The 14,363-nt window shown below is 42.8% G+C and overlaps 1 protein-coding gene and 2 long non-coding RNA genes across 6 annotated transcripts in view; 2 read left to right on the top strand and 1 right to left on the bottom strand.

The window, feature by feature from the left end:
- Positions 1-1,238: 1,238 nt before the first annotated feature.
- On the bottom strand, positions 1,239-6,112 carry LOC123333355. Of its 3 annotated transcripts, XR_006550690.2 has the most exons (5): positions 5,870-6,112; positions 5,599-5,780; positions 3,185-3,279; positions 1,637-1,822; positions 1,480-1,537 (listed from the first exon to the last, which is right to left on the bottom strand). It is a non-coding gene; the product is annotated as an uncharacterized LOC123333355 (long non-coding RNA). The 3 variants fall into 3 exon arrangements; XR_006550688.2 differs by having other exon boundaries at positions 1,239-1,822; XR_006550689.2 differs by lacking the exon at positions 5,599-5,780 and having other exon boundaries at positions 1,239-1,822.
- LOC123333356 lies at positions 5,101-6,251 on the top strand. The gene is made up of 2 exons (XR_006550691.1): positions 5,101-5,280; positions 6,108-6,251. It is a non-coding gene; the product is annotated as an uncharacterized LOC123333356 (long non-coding RNA).
- Positions 6,252-8,989: 2,738 nt separating this feature from the next.
- Positions 8,990-14,363, top strand: part of NAV3 (neuron navigator 3) — a 908,237-nt gene continuing 902,863 nt past the window's right edge. Inside the window, exon 1 of one of the 2 annotated variants that reach the window (XM_044941915.2) lies at positions 8,990-9,111. The gene's annotated coding sequence lies outside the window, so the exon portion shown is untranslated. The remainder of the gene's footprint in view (positions 9,112-14,363) is intronic. The other variant, XM_044941916.2, reaches the window with a different exon arrangement.

Raw genomic sequence — 14,363 nt, 5'->3', positions numbered from 1 at the left:
CACCTCCAGTTACTGTAAGAGTTCAGGACTGTACTCTTGCTCGCCTGTTCCATATAACTTCCAGTTAGCACTTGGAACTTTGGATGCATAGAAAACACAGGATTTCCCTTAGGGGAGCCAAATTTTACAAAGATCTATTGCTTTGAGGAACAAAATTCTCTCTCCTGTATTTCTGAACTCTTCACATATTCAGTGTAGACTCTCTACAGGGATGAATAACTAAGAGGGGATCCTAGCTTTCTGTTTATGACTTATTTTTACGTTACTGAGTGTTCTGTGGAAGTGTGGTTTTGTGTTTACTGATGAGGACAATTGAATGTTCTCCCTATATATTGAGCTGCTGCTGCTGCTGCTAAGTCGCTTCAGTCGTGTCCGACTCTATGCGACCCCATAGATGGCAGCCCACAAGGCTCCCCCGTCCCTGGGATTCTCCAGGCAAGAACACTGGAGTGGGTTGCCATTTCCTTCTCCAATGTATGAAAGTGAGAAGGGAAAGTGAAGTCGCTTAGTCGTGTTTGACTCTTAGCGACCCCATGGACCGCAGCCCACCAGGCTCCTCTGTCCATGGGATTTTCCAGGCAAGAGTACTGGAGTGGGGTGTCATTGCCCTCTCCGATATACTGAGCTACTCAAATAGAAATTTCCTTACCTGATTCTTTATTTCTGAAAGAAAAGAACATTCTCCTTGTGTTCTCCTACCAAACACATCTTGAATTTTTATTTGTGTTGTCAGTGTGTGGCCAGAAGTGATTAAGTTTTCCTAACTTTATCTTTTCTCTATATCTTCTGGCATGTAGGAAAACAATCACTCTCTCTTCCATTTTATTTTCACACTAACTTGTCTTCCATTTTTGCCTGTCCCCCCCACCCAAATTAAGGAATCTATGCATCAGGGTGGACCAAATACTGGAAATCAAAATCTTATCTCCTCCTCATCACTTAGAAAATTAGGATTGTTCTAACAGAAACAGGGAAGTTGCTTTGAAGAAACTGAATATACAGGGCTTATTTTGATCCCATTTTAGTTGGTTATTTGTAGGAATATGTGTCTGCTGGGGAACTCTAAGTCATAAAGCTTAAGATGGGTACTGACTTCTTATTTAATGATCTGGGTGTGATTCAGGGTTTGGGATTGCTTTTTTGTAAGAATTTTTAAGGAAACCTTAGCATGGGTCACTGGGGTCAGCATCCATGAAGATTTAGCACATGGAAGGACATTTTTATGGGTTAAAAGTTCATGAAAACAACAGGTAAAGATGATTTAATGATAGGAAAATACGTGAATAATCTGGACATATCATGGTTTCAAGGGTTATGTTCACTCTACATTGAATGCTAAGTTGCTTCAGTTGTGTCCAACTCTTTGAGACCCTGTGGACTATAACCCACCAGGCTCCTTTGTCCATGGAATTTTCCAGGCAAGAAAACTGGAGTGGGTTGCCATTTCCTTCTTCAGGGGATCTTCCTGACCCAGGGATCAAACCCAGGTCTCTTGTGTCTCCTGCACTGGCAAGCAGGTTCTTTACCACTAGTGCCCCTGCGAAGCAAGGTTTAGAATTCTACTCTTAGTTTGGAATACAGAAAAGTATAAATCTACTGGTCCTGGTGTTGTAGTGGGTACCTCTGAGGGTCTCACCCAGCTGCTTGTAGCTCTTAAATCTGACCATACAGAAGGTTCTCGGGGCTGCAGCTCTCCTGACCATCCATAAGTGTTGTCATGAGGCCTCTGGGAGAGAGAGAAATGTGACTGAGTGCTGATGAGCCAGGAAATGCAGGCCTCACAGCTGGTCAGTCTTGCTCATTGTCTTCTAGGTAACCAAGGCTATAAACAAGAAGGAACAGGAATGACTTGGAAATCAATTTGCAGAATATTCAAAGGTCACCATGGTACAGACTAGTGTGCTGATTACTTGCAAGATATGATGTGCTAAAATGTGTTTGCCTCATCTCTAATGACAATATTAGTCCTACGAGAGGGGAACACGTTGCCAATCTCTTAATGGTGTTTAGAAGAGACTAAGAATCTATTTTCAGCATCCTCATTGTAAACTCTTTTTGTATTGTTCCTTTGAGTCACTTACTTTGCAGAAATTTTATTAATCTCTTCTTTTTTAATTACACTTTTTGTTTTGAAAAAGTTGCAAATCTGCAGAGAAGTTATACGTCTATTACAAATTACTTAGATTCACCTACATACACCTTTCATTAATGTTCATCACATTTGTATTCTTTCTCCGGATATAAAACATAAGTCTTAAACTTTTTTAAAGTTGAAGTATTGTTGTAGTTGATTTAAAATATTGTGCTAATTTCAGATGTATGGCATGGTGACTCAGATATATGTATATATGTATATATATATTTCTTTTCAGACTCTTCCCTTGTAGGGTATTATAAAATATTGAGTATAATTCCCTGTGCTATACAGTAGGTCCTTGCTGGTTATCTATTTTATATATAGTAGTATGTATATGTTAATCCCATCCTCCTAAATGATCATATTCTTATTCTTATATAAAGATAAGACATTCATATTCTTATATAAGAATAAGAAACATTTTTATTCTTATATAAGCACTTATTATTATTATTTTTATAGCTGTTTCAGTGTCACGTCAGCTGAAATCTCCTAAGAACAGGGATATTCTCTTATGTAACCTCACAGCTACTTTCAAATTCAGGTAGTAATCTATTTTTAACAGTCCTCTGATTTGAAAATTGAGCTTTTTATTATTTTTCCCAAAGAAATCTACTCCCTAATGAAACATCCCAGCTGTTTCTCTGAAACTGACAGTCTCCCAATGAAGGCTGTCTTGCCATTCACAGCAACTCCCTTCCCAACTATTCTTACATGCCCTTTCTTTTCATCATCTTTTCATCAGTTCCCTTACAGTTCCCTCCCTCCCAAATGATATTTCTAAAGGCCACTTCCTGCTGTTCATCTAGGCAACTTAGTTACATTTCTCAGAGCTGCATTGCTTACTTAAGTATATATGCCTTAAAATAAAGAAATCTAGGTGACATTTTGCTGTGTGGTGGAGACTATTATTTCCTCCAGCCTTGATAGGAGGAGACTTCATTCAAACTTTAAGACCTTTGGAGAGGAAGTGGTTCAGTGGCCGATTTAGTAATTAACAATGTGGCTATTTGAAAGAGCACAGGCAAACACAGGCTGGTAGCTCACTCTTAGAAAGGCTTTTCTCTTGTCAGTAACTCAGCACCCGAGGTTTCGGCAGGCATCTGGGAGCTCTTTCAGGATCTTCTCCCTGGAGCTCTCATCTGTTAAAGCAGAGAAATGCCATTGATCCTAAAGTAGTCTCAGAAAGAAAATGCAGTTTAGCAGTCTATTTCGGAAATTTTCAAAAGCAATTGCCAAGTAGAAGCAGGGTCTCATACTATTAAAAAATAAAAAAATAAAAAGCTTATCCCCGAAAGATCCTCCCTCAAGGATCCAGGTTAGTAGCTTGAAATCAATTCAAGCAGCTAAAAGGATGAAAGGAGATTTCATGGTCCGGGGTGTCTTCTTTTGAGTGCTCTGGTTGGGGGTTTTCTTTGGCTGCCTGACTAGAGGCAAAGATTAGTGACACAGTGCTTGCTTTCAGTGACCTGCACTTCTATGCTTTTCCCTGGAAAGCAGCCCAGGCTGTGGGAATGGGGGTTCTTTTAACGTTGTGGATTAGGATGGACCAAGTTTATACAGCTACATTTACACCAAGGCACTAAGAAGTTTTTTATTTTTTATTTTTTTTGCTTTTTGAGAATGAACAGGTTTTTCTTTCTTCTTCAAGCAATTACAGGAAGAAGAGTAGCCTCTTTGGGAAGGCAAATCGGCTCATATGTGTAGCCAGAGAGGGCAAAATTTTCACCAGCAGTTTTCTTATGCCCTGGATCTGGTGCTTTGGTTTGAGGAGATAGGGACTGTCTTTTCTTTCTTTTCTTTTTCCTGGGGTTTTTCTGCAATCCAATACAGGAACTTTTTCCAATCACATTCATTAACATGGTGCCCATAGCTTTTAGTGCTGAATGCCAAAGGTTTTTTCTGATCTGGTAATTCAAAGTAGGTTAAAAAGTATGTATTACATGACTCCTTACTTTTTTTTATTGATTCTTAGGGAATAAGTACAAGAATAATCATAATAAGCTTGATGGAGCCATACACATTGGTTTTATTTTGGGACAGGTTCCTTTTGAAAACAAATCTCAGGATTATTAATGCTTAGTTACAGGGCTGGGGACATAATAGGACAGTGGTTCACAAACTGTGATCCCTGATCCTACAACATCAGTATGACCTGGAAACTTGTTAGAACCACCATGGTAGGGATTCAATAGATGCTTACTGAAGGTAACGCTGAGTTCTTAATTCCAAGGGAGAATGATGCCATTTAATACCATGTTGTAAGGCATGTTGGTGCGTGCATGCATGCTCAACTGTCTTTAACTCTTTGTGACCCCCATGGACTCTATCTAGCCTGTCAGGCTCCACTATCCCTGGAATTCTCCAGGCAAGAATACTGGAGTGGGTTGCTTCTCCAGGGGGATCTTCCCAACTCAGGGATCAAACCCACATCTCCTGCATTGGCAGGCGGGTTCTTTACCACTGAGCCAGGAGGGAAGCCCAAGTTGTAAGGCAGTGGTCCCACACTTTAGTGCACATCAGAGTAACCAGGAGGACTTGTGGAAAGACCACATTCTGGATCCCACCAGGAGCATTTCCGACTCGACAGATCTGGGGTGAGAGAGTCTGCATGTCCAGCAGGTTTCCAGGTGATGCCTCTGGTGCTGTTCTGAGGACTCTGTGTTGAGAACCGTTGGTATAAGACCATAATCCTCAAACAGAGCACAACATTAGAATCCCCTGGGGTTGCCTTAGCTGCAGAAAGGACGGGGCCCCAGCTAAACCAAATCAGAATCTCTACAGGTGGGTCTGGGCTTGGTGGCCTTTAATATTTCCCAGGTGATTCTAAGGAGTGGCCATGATTGGAGTCTGCTGCAGATCGTCTCAGACGTGGTCCTCAATCCTGCTTGTCCATTAGAATTACCTGGTGGGCTTCAGCACTCTTAATGCCTGGATACCAATCCTGGAGGTTCTGATACAATTGCTTCCAGGTGCAGCATGGGCATTGAGTTATTTGAATGCTCCAGAAGTGACTCTACTATGCAGCTAACATGTGAACTACTGCCCTAAAGATACCTTCTAGCTGTAAGAATGTCATGATTTTAGCATAATCCTACATAAAGGACACAACATTCATGGAAAATGAACATTCCTATAAAAAGGTACTAATTTATTCTGTCATTGTATGGTTCCCAAATTTACACTCATTTTATGAGCTCTGAGGGTTGGTTTATTTATAACACATTAGCTGAACTTTTCATTGAAGCCTTATCGCAAACGTCTATAAAATCTACTTTTTGAAAAATCTCACTTCTGTTAAATATAAAAGAGGGAGCACAAATAATTTTATCTATCATACCTTTAATATTCACATATTTCCTTGCTAGTTAATGTTTACCTCTATTATAATATAAAATGTAGTATAGTGGAAAGAACGGCAAGTGAAGAACTCTGGCCCTGTTACCATAATGGATGTTTACCTGTCTGGTTTGGTTGGTTGGTTACAAATTTATATAACATGAAGGATACCACACATAGGTTGAGTACGGCCTCACAGAGATGATATCCAGCAGTCAGAGAAGCCCCTCGCCTTGGTGGACCGCTGAGTCACGGGAGGATCAGTAAAGCCTCTGAGGCCTCAGCCCTTGAGGCAGAGTCCCTTCTAATAGGAAGGGGAGTGAGAGATCAAGCGGCATTCATCAAAGTAACAAAAACCCATGAATATTTAGATATAAATTAAACACATCATACCTGTGGTAAGCTGTCTTTGTGGTGCTGGCAGTGAAGCATAAGCTCCCTCCCTTTGCTCCACAGGAGCCACCAAACAGCTGTGTGATGTTAAGCAAGCGACCTCACTTTTCCTCGCCTGAGCTTTTGGGTAATGTTTATCTTGCAGGGTAGCTTTGAGGAATAGGAGAGGTAAGAGTATCTGCCTGCTCTAACAAGAATATCCAAGGTTGTTTAAATGACAAATGTTCATTTCTCACAGTTCTGGAGGCTGCTGAGTCCAAGATCAAGAAGCCAGATTTGGTGCTGGGTGGGGACAAGCTTCCTGGGTCACAGATGACCATCTTCTCACTGTGTCCGCCTGTGGAGAAAGGGCCGAGGGAACTCTCTGGAATCTCACACAGACACTAACTTCCACTTCTGAGGCACTATCCTCATGACCTAATGCCCTCCCCAAAGTCGTCATCTTCAGATACTGTCACACTGCAGATTAGGTTTCAACATACGAATTTTGGGGAGATACAAACATTGTTTATGATAGCAGACACGCAAAGCATTTATCCCAGCATCTGATACATGCTAGAAGTTCAGAAATATTCTTATTTTTCCCCCCTCTGCCTTTCTTGTGTGCATTAGTCATTCAGTTGTGTCCGACTCTTTGCGACCCCACAGACACCTCTGGTCACCAGACTCCTCTGCCCATGGAATTCTCCAGAATACTGGACTGGGTTGCCATTCCCTTCTCCAGGGGATCTTCCTGACCCAGGGATCAAACCCAGGTCTCTTGCATTGCAGGCAGATTCTTTACCAACTGAGCCACCAGGGAATTACTACTTCCTTTATGTCACTTGGTCTTTTGTCTTTACCATCATCACAATGAAAAATGGTGTCCATCTTCCTCTCCTTATCTCTCCCCATCCGCCTCCACATTTATTGAGCTGCAATATCTTGGCCAGTGTGCTAAGGACTTGGGGATGCGGTAATAAGTAAGCTATCGTCCCTGCCCTTAGCACAGCCAGTCTAGTGAGGAAGCAGACAAACGTGCAGTTGTTATACCTAAGGTGTGAAAAGCGGGCACTGGCAGCACAAGGAGTGGTGTAAACTCAGATGTGGGACCCACGAGTGTTTAGGTGATGGGGGATGTGGGGAAAGCGGGGGAAGGAATTCTGGCAGAAACCAGTGAATGTTTGAGAAAGCATGGCATCTGTAAGTTTGACCGGCTTAGCAAATGCAGGGGAGGTGTAAAGGATGAAGCAGGAGGAGCAGGCAGGGGCTACATCATAAAAGATGGTTTTAAAAGGATGGGTCCCAGATGCACAGCATCAGCTGGGATCTTGTCAGGACTACAGATTCTTTTGCCCCACCCTAGACCCATTAAAGAGGAAAAGTTGAACAGGAATACAGGGCCTAGAAATCTTTGTTTAATAAGCGCTTCTGGTTATCATTTTGATGCATGATAAAGTTTGAGAAGCCCTGTACCATGCCACAGTAAAAAAATTTGGTTATTTCCCTGAAGGAAATGGGGAACTATGGGAGGATTTAGATAAGACTACTGTTTTTTGCAGGCTCACTCTGGAAGCAGGGTAAAAGAGAGCATGATGGATGCATGGAACAGGTGTCAGTACTGGAGGTAAGTCCATAGGGAGAGACAGGGAAGAAACTTAAGACTCTTGAGTTAGAATGTAGCATCCTTGCTGAGTGCTGGGCTTCTGAGAATGTGTAAGGCCTAAGAGAAGGATTCATATCTCCTGCCCACAAGCTGTTGATAATCTAGACTGACTGGATTCAGTCCTTCTGACAATACATTCTTCCAACCCGATAGAGTGCCATCCCTGTTTATGGAGTATCTGCTACTCTTTGCAAGGGTAACTGTGAAATTTGCTTGATTGATTTGGACAAGACCACAGGGAGGGTCTCCTAGTTTTTTATCCCCTTGCTTTTCATTCCCCATTGTACCTTGTGCATTGTACATTGTACATTGTGGAACTGTACCACAGTGGCTGTTTACTATATATAAAGCAGTGAAAGGTAGTGGTTAGAATAGTAAAATAAATGGATCATAATTTCTCTGGTACTCGTACATCCATGGTGGCATTAAACCATGTAATTTATAAACACATTTTGCCTGGGCTGTATGTTGGGAATACCACAAATCTGAGCCTTATTTACAATAGCAGTGTGAGAACTGCCCAATGAAAACTGGTTTTCCGCTAGGCATTGAAGAGGGCCAGCCAGACTAGATGTTTCTTTCTGATAGACACATCCATCGCTGTAGAGAAAAGGTGCCTGCAGGAATGTAATTTGTCGGATAATGCTGGACCAGAGGTTGGATTCTACCTTCATGCGTATTCTTCACGGCTGGGAGGGAAGGGAAAGGGAGGTGCTTCGCTAGTTGAGAGGAGGAGAAAAATTTAAAAAAAAAAAAAAAATTTTTTTTTTTCAAGATATTTGACAGCTATATCTTCCCGCCACCACCTTCCTTCCAAACCCATGCGGCTCCGCTTAGAGTCTGACATAAAAGGAGGAGTGACCCCCTCCATTTGTCTCTTGGTGCTTTCATTGAAAAAAGTCGCTGCACAAGGACGGAAACGAGCGCTGCTGAAAATAGGTGCATGACTTGTTGAGCATACAAATCATTTCCCCGCTAGTCTCCCAGGGAGGGGAAAAAAAAATCCCTATCATTCTGCTTGCAGCCTGTGTTCTGCATTCGGGAGAGGAGGCCGGGGCCGGTTTCAGGCGCTCCCCCAGTCGTCCCCGCAGAAAACTTTTCTCGCAGGGCTGGCTCGGGCCGCTGGGCGGGGGCGCAGGCGGCGGGCGCCCGGTGTGCCGCTCTCGCGGGCCGCGGCCCCGACCTCGCGCCGCGCCTGTCTCTTTAAATTCCAGCTGCGCGGCCGGGAGACAGCGCCGCCCGGCGCCCAGGCCGGCAGGCGGCGGCTCGCTCGCGCTCCCGCTCCCGGCTGCGCGCCGCGGAGGGCTCGCTCGGCCCGCGGGCTGCTCGGCGGCGGCGGCGGCGGCGCGGGGCGGGGAGGCGCGGCCCGGCCGAGGAGCGAAGAAAGAGCTAGCCGGGCCGGCAGAGGCGCCGCGCCCGGTCCCGCGTCCGCGCTCGGCGGCCCCGGCGGCTCCCTTCGGGGGTGACGAGGATGTGCCTGGCTGCTGGCTTCCCCCCCCGCCCTCCTCCTTAAGACGATTTCCATAGTAACCTGATCAAGTGGCTCAGGATCGCAAACCTGAGGATCTCCGCGGCCCGCCGGCTTGACCTCAGTCAGGTAACGCTCGGATCTCGTCCTCTCCCCTGGCAAACGGCTGCGCTCCCTCCAAACTTCCTTTTGTGGACAATCGCCCAGCCCCACGCAGCCCGGGGTATTTGCAAGAGCGTGCTCCTTCCCAGGTGTCTTCCACGGGTCTCCTCCCCTGCTGCTCCCCCAGGACCCACGAGCACCTTATTTAAATATATATATTATATATAATTGTATAATATAATATGTATATAATTTTTTCTTGGTCGCCCCCCCCCCTTTGATTTTTCCCATCTCTGCGCTCTCGCTGGCTTTTTCCCTGAGACTAGTGATGGGGGCGCGGGGAGAAGTAGGGGCGGGGGTGGGCGGCCAGCGCGGTCCAGGGAGTGGCGGGCTCGGGTGGCTGGGCTCCGGCGGGCTACTTTGGGCATTTGGGCGCTGGGTGCGCCATGCGGGGGTCGCGGGGAGGGCTGTCAGCCCCAGGGCGGAGGTACCGGGGAGCCCCGCGTCTCCAGACGGGCGAGCGAGGGACGCAGGCTTGGGGGGCGATGGAGCGCTCGGCTGGGTGGCTGGCGAGCGTCCATGCATCATAGCTCCCCTTCCTACTCCTCCGCCCCTCTCCGGGTTTCTCTCTTTCTCTCCCCCCCCTTCCCATTTCTTTCTTCCTTTTCTCATCGCTGGCTCCATTATCTTCCCTTCCTTATCTCTTCCCCCCCCTCCACCTCTCGTTTCCCTTTCTCCTTTCCCTCTTAAAAGAAAGGGGAATGGTTTGTAACCTTTGGTTTGCCAACATGGGAAGAGCGGTGAAACCTGCAGCGTGGCCACCTCAACCTGGTCGTTTCCCGACTCGTCTTCATCAACATATTTGTTTCCTGAGTCTATTGATCTCCCTTGATTCTGCAGAAATGCGTTCTGAGCTGGGCGTCTGTATGTCAGAATCAGAGTTCTGCAGCTCGCTTCCGTGCTCGCAGGAGGACGTGTATTGTAAGGACTGCTTATGTTTTAAATCCACATAAGCCATGGGTGTAAAGAAATCTATCGTTCTTTTTTTTTTTTTTTTTTTAACCCCCTAGTTTTCTTTTCGAGGAACTTCCCTCTTAGACTGATAGACTCTTCCCTCTTTGGTATTTAATTTTAGGAGAACCGAAAGACAGGTGTGTTTTCTTCTCCCAGTTGATTAGGAACATGCAACTTCTATTGCCTTAATTATCTCCTCTTTAAACCTCATTCAGTTTTGCGCTTCTTAGTCCCTACAATGAGTCGATAGAGCATAACTAAGGTTCAGAGGCTTGTTTCCAAAACTCCAGGCTGGGTAAGAAAACCAAGTAGGGGGCCAGGACATTGGGACCTGCCAAAGAATAGAAAAGGCGTAGCAACTCTAGTGTAAAATACATAGCTAGATTCAGACTTCAGTACTGAAGACATGAAAATACAATAAAATGAGATTTTTGCTTTTGGTTCTTAGCATGTGTATAACCATACTGGGTAGGTATAAGTTAAAACTTACTTGAAAACAGAACCCCTATGTAGTATAGAACCCATTCAACCTTGTTTATGTTGAAGTGATTTTCACCATGGTTTTATTTTTCTTTGAAACTTAACATGTCTGTATCATGTGAAAACAAAGGGAGAAAAGGATGACTTCAATTTTTACCAGAAATAGGATTTATATGGATTTCCTTTGTTTCTCAAAAGATCTACTTGTTACGCTCTCAAGTTTTCCTGAGGTCAAAATATTTCAGGGGTGAAAACAATGTTCAGCTATGATTTTCCTCCACTGTTCAGCCGTGGTCATAGTTTATACAGAAAAAGGTCTCAGTTTTTAGAGAGCCCCCCTTGCCTCTTTTCCTTTGTCTGCACATTTGTTTTTAAATTCAACTTTTAATATGGAATAAAAGATCTTGGAGCAGAGAATCAATCAAGAAGAAGAGAAACTACTGGTATAATGGAAACTATACTGAAACCAAGAAAAGATAAATATTGCCACGCCACCTCACAGTGTCTTTGTTTTTAGCCAATTAAGAAGCTGCAGCTGTTTTAAATGGATTTTCCTCTGCTTAAATCTGTACCTAATACTTTTTGGATCTGGGGTCGTATTTATGCAGTTCAGATGAATATTTACAAAAGACTTAAATCTCCTTGCCAGTGATATCTGAAAAGCATGTTTTTCCCTACAACGTTTTCTTCTAGTGAATGCTGATGGTAGTAATGGGCCTACGTGATTGCTTGCACCTGACTTCTGATTTTTGGCATTCTTTGGGTTGGGTGGGTTGCTCCTGACACATTTACAAGATCCTAGCACGCTGCTTGGAACTTGAATGGGTAATTAATTGTATGTATAATAAAATGTTCATTTTTGTTGTTGTTATTCTTTAGTTTAAGAGATGGCTTGCCCTCCTGGACATTTAGTGTTTTGATGTGATTGCATATGTGTGTGTGTGTGTGTGTGTGTATGTAAAAGATTTAATATAAAGCCTGTTCTGACTAAGCCAGTGTGATTTGAGGTTAAAAGGTATGTTAGTGACAAGACATAAATTACTCTTATTTATAGTACATTGATCCTAAAACAGTTTTCTCCTTGTGATTGCATGTTTATATGGATCACTTAATGAAAGGTTGGGAATGTTATCTGTTTTATAATAGGAAAAATATCCCTCAAGTTTACTTACCTCAAGTCCACATTTTCATCTCAAGGGATTAATAGATATTTTTGATATTTTAATAGACTGTATTGCTGAGCACTACTAATTACCAGGAATGTATTTTGTTAATTCTGACATTGGTATAAGACATCTCTCAAGTTGTCTGGAGGGCTGCAAGTGACTCATCCTTGTAACCCATGGCAACAGGAAATGGTTTTCCTGGGTGGAAGCTGAAGTGTGGACCCATATCCACACTTTGTCATCATTCAGGGACTTGATAGGAAAAGTGTGCTGCCTCCTTGGTTTGGACTGGCATTAACTTTTTGACTTTAGTCAGAATAGCCGTTCCCCCCTTTGCAATTCCCCTTAGCTCCTCATTCACTTGAATGTTCTAAAATTCTCAGAAAACAAGTGAGTTATACTTTTAAATTTAAAAGTGTTTATAAAGAAGTGCATCTGACTTTGTGCATAGCTAGGATAATTAGGGTGAGAATAGCACCCAATCAAACATGAGAGGCATTGTCAACTTTAAAATGTTGAGAGTCGGGGAGGTGTGTTTGTAAGTAGGAGCCAAGAGGCCAAGGTTATATCCTCCCTTCTCACTGTATCAGAGTGCTGCTTGGAGTGGCTTCCTTGTTGACAGATGTCACTTAGCTTTGTTTTTCTTCCAGAAGAGAAATGGGTGTAGTGATCTTTTTCCTGTTTTTTTGAATTCTCAAATATATGTGAATATGACATAATCATACATACAACTGTACATGTGTAGAAGTGGTGGATGTTAAAACACATATGCACATGCTCAGAGGCAACAGACCAGACTTCTGTCTCAGGAAAGGAAGTGTTTCCTTATACCATTGAGATATGTGTAATGATGCTGAGTATTTCCTTCCATTCAGGAAAAGGCAAATACATTCCTCTCTGTTCTGTGGGTATGGGTAGTCAGTGCTCAGTGGGTAATCATATAATTGAATATGCTGAATTATCCCAGCAGGTATCACCCTTTTAGTTACGTGAATGCAAGTAAAGAATACATTTCTTTTTTTTTTTTAAACCATTTAAGATCTCCTCCTCCCCTCCTCCATTTTGTAACAAAAAAGTAATTTTCTGTTAGGTTAAGTGGACCTCAGGGTATGAAAAAATTCCCTGAGCTTTCTGCTCAGACTTCATTTTTTCCTCTCAAGTCTGACTGTCAACAGTAATATGTGATATGTGCCTCAGGTGGTGGAGTTTCTTCTCTGGCCCAGATGAAGTCTCAGGACAAGTACTTCAGTAACATAGATTCTGAATTCAATGCATTACTCAAGTTGGTTATGTAACTCAATGGTCTTTTTTTATTTTTTTTATTTTTAAGCTTGAGGTCTTTATATCTGTTTACTATTGTATTTTTCCAAACATCATAATTTTTAAAATTAGCTTGGTCCCTCTGAGAATTTAAAAGCGGCTTGTTCATTATACAGTGTTTGTGCAGTGCTCTTTTTTTAAATCTGTGCAGCATTTTTGTGAGAGCCATGGCAGTTGGGACCATTGCTGGTTGTGCTTCTATGATGAACGGGGGCCTGGAGATATCAAGGTCTGGAAACACTACCAGCAACATGGGGCCAGAGTTTTCTAGAGAGAAGACTGGAAGTCAGCGTTTTTGATAAGTGATAGAGAACAGTTCAGATATAGTCAAGAAGATTTGAAAAAAAGTTTCTGTATTTTAAAATATTTCTTTGTAGCTATTTATATGCAGAACTCATATCCAGCTTTCATTATTTTTTCTACTGGAAGCACTGTCGAAATTGCCAGTCTCACTTGGCTTTTGGTAGGTTTGAATTCATAGCGTTGAGGAAGAAATGGTTCCTTTTACGTGCTTGTGTTACAGCTACAAGCATGACCACAAAATCATACCATTAGTTTTTTCCCCCAATCAAAAGAAACATTTATGTTATTGAACTCCATCTTAGGCCACCTTATTAAGATGGAATCAGACACCATGGCTGCCTGATTATATTGATGCATTTTAAGGCAGTACTGCACAGCACTTAAAGATGTAGCTTCTTGAGTCGGCTGCGTTGGGATTTGAATCCCAGCTCTGGCACTTACTATGTAGGTTACTTTTGGTACCTTTCCTAATCTGAGTCTTAGTTTCCTTCTCTGTAAAACAATTGTTGAAGGATTTTTGTAAAGACTAACTGGAAGAGGTTGTTGCTAATAATATTGAGGACTGCTTCTGACATGTACCACGCATTCATTATTATTGTTCCATTTTGACAACAGCAGCATTATCAGAAGTCCAGTTCTTTTTCTGTTGAGTTTTTTCCGTCTGAGTCTGAATGTGCTTTATAATATTCGTCCACATAAGAGCTGTGCCCTTTTCTTGCTCCCCCCACCCCGTGCCAACTTCCCACCTTAGCTTTTCCCGACAATTTCAAGGTGAAAATAATGACCAGGTGCCTGGGTGATAAGAATAGATTTATTTGGGAGGGTTTAATTCTCCTTATTTCCAGAAAAGCTTATTTTATATTCAGTATCAACATTATCCATAGAATTTTTTTTAAAATTCACAAATTGAAACTCGAAATCAGGATTAGGTCCAGTAATACTATATTACACCAGCTTAGAAAATGACAAACGTAAAACTTATGCTTCAGTTTTTCA

This window comes from Bubalus bubalis, chromosome 4 (genome assembly GCF_019923935.1).
Source record: "Bubalus bubalis isolate 160015118507 breed Murrah chromosome 4, NDDB_SH_1, whole genome shotgun sequence".
In the NCBI taxonomy this organism is placed as follows: domain Eukaryota; kingdom Metazoa; phylum Chordata; class Mammalia; order Artiodactyla; family Bovidae; genus Bubalus; species Bubalus bubalis.
The sequence above is the reverse complement of the archived record's forward strand: the minus strand, read 5'-3'. Positions and strand labels throughout refer to the sequence as shown.